The 1,766-nt window shown below is 30.0% G+C and overlaps 1 protein-coding gene across 2 annotated transcripts in view; it reads left to right on the forward strand.

Moving 5' to 3' along the window:
* The first annotated feature begins 314 nt into the window (after positions 1-314).
* The window catches only part of LOC108744783, a 5,065-nt gene continuing 3,613 nt past the window's right edge, over positions 315-1,766 (forward strand). The window contains exon 1 of one of the 2 annotated variants that reach the window (XM_025975078.1): positions 315-481. The gene's annotated coding sequence lies outside the window, so the exon portion shown is untranslated. Of the gene's footprint in view, positions 482-1,517; positions 1,692-1,766 lie in introns of those variants that run through there. The other variant, XM_025975079.1, reaches the window with a different exon arrangement.

Here is a 1,766-nt window from a genome sequence, read left to right on the forward strand (position 1 = left end):
AGTTTTATTGCAACTAATAGCCCTGTCAAATTGTGACTAAGTTCAAGAAATACGTACGAATCATCAATTATTTCTACATTAATTTTATTTTGGAAGCATAATACGTTGATCCATAAGTAATTAACTTTAATAGTCACCAAAAATTAATAAAACTAATGACCTCTGGTCGATGTTTAGAATTTCCAATCATACTATGTAATGCGAATCAGTTGGGAACTCCTCACATCTAAGTGTACTTATGCAAAGGGTTATGTAAGAAGGATAAACTTCGGTCTTACAAAGTCCTTGACTCACTTGAACGTTTCTTAGCCAGTCAATTCGCCCATCCAACACTTACTACCGACAGTTCTTACAATGAAGAAGCATTTTTACGTGCTGCAAAGTACGTCGTTCATAATTCAATTTGGTCGTTAGCTAGTGAAAGTACGATAATTGATATCCAGTTGACATTTGCCGGCTAAATTTTCGTTCGACTGACCAGGTAAGTTACACACAACTTTAATTCATGTAGCAGTTGGAATATAGTTCGATTCATGTCCATGAAAAAGTTGACGAGTAGTGACAGTGAAGAAAGTAATTAAGAAAAAGTTGAAAGCACTATTACTCATCGGTTGTTCTTATGATTCTAATGATTACACAATGAAAATACTCAACAAAACTAAATTGTAAACAATAAAAAAAAAATTATTTTAAATATCTAAATAATAAAAATTGAGTGAAGTTCAAATGTACTGGGGTGAAATCTAAAATAAAAGGTAGACGTTATAAAATGGTAAGTAGGTGCTATATTTTTAAATGTGTTGCATAAGAACATAAACTAAAGCAACCCAAAACTTATATAATAATGTAGGTGTATTTTAAATTTATTCCCCGGTTTTGAGGTGTGTTGATATAAAAATTTGCATGACGCTACCTTGAAGTAAATTTTAGTCATTAAGACCTATATTGAGTAAATGTCACTTAGGTGCTAGAAATCATAAAAAATATTGGGAAAGTAGACGGACAGTATACAACACTGACCTCTTTTTGCAATCAACCTATGAGATTTTACAAAAACAGATGAGATGAACTTATCAGAAACTTTTTCTTTTCCGTTTGTGACATTATTTCACAATTTATGATATATATTTATGTTTAAATAAATAACCTTTAGTTCATTAAAATCAGTGGATAATAAATTCCAAAAAAAATTTTGTCACGAAAAACTTTTTAATAAGAAGTAGAGAAATAAAGTACCTACTAATCCTTAAATTATAATTCCCAAGTAATTACATGAATAAGCAACAATAAAGAACTGTGTTTTAATATTTATTGAAGAGATTTTCGTAATTGTAAAAAATTAATTTAAATTTCTTGATTGGTCAACGAAGAAACTGTTTTTAATATTTCGACTTGCGTTACATAATATGCATCAAACCTAAATCCATATGCATGTACAATGTACATGGTGATAGAATCATGCATAATAAAGAAAGACAGATGTAACAGAAGAGAGGGAAAGTTAACGGAAGAATTACAGGTTGTTTCATAAAGTTACTAAGCTCCGCGATCTAGTCTTTTGCGATTCTTGACCCGAAGAATGGCCCCATAGTGGCACAGTTTCAATACACTCTAAAATCACTCGAAACAAGTGCGTGCTGATGAAAGAAATTTTTGGAAAAGCATTTAGAATGATTAATACTCTTGTAAAAGTAAGTAGAATCTTCATAAAAAGATCATTTCCTAATTAAAAATTTCATTATCTTCTTTTAACAATTATTATAAAA

Source organism: Agrilus planipennis, unplaced genomic scaffold, assembly GCF_000699045.2.
Source record: "Agrilus planipennis isolate EAB-ADULT unplaced genomic scaffold, Apla_2.0 scaffold35, whole genome shotgun sequence".
Lineage (NCBI taxonomy): Eukaryota > Metazoa > Arthropoda > Insecta > Coleoptera > Buprestidae > Agrilus > Agrilus planipennis.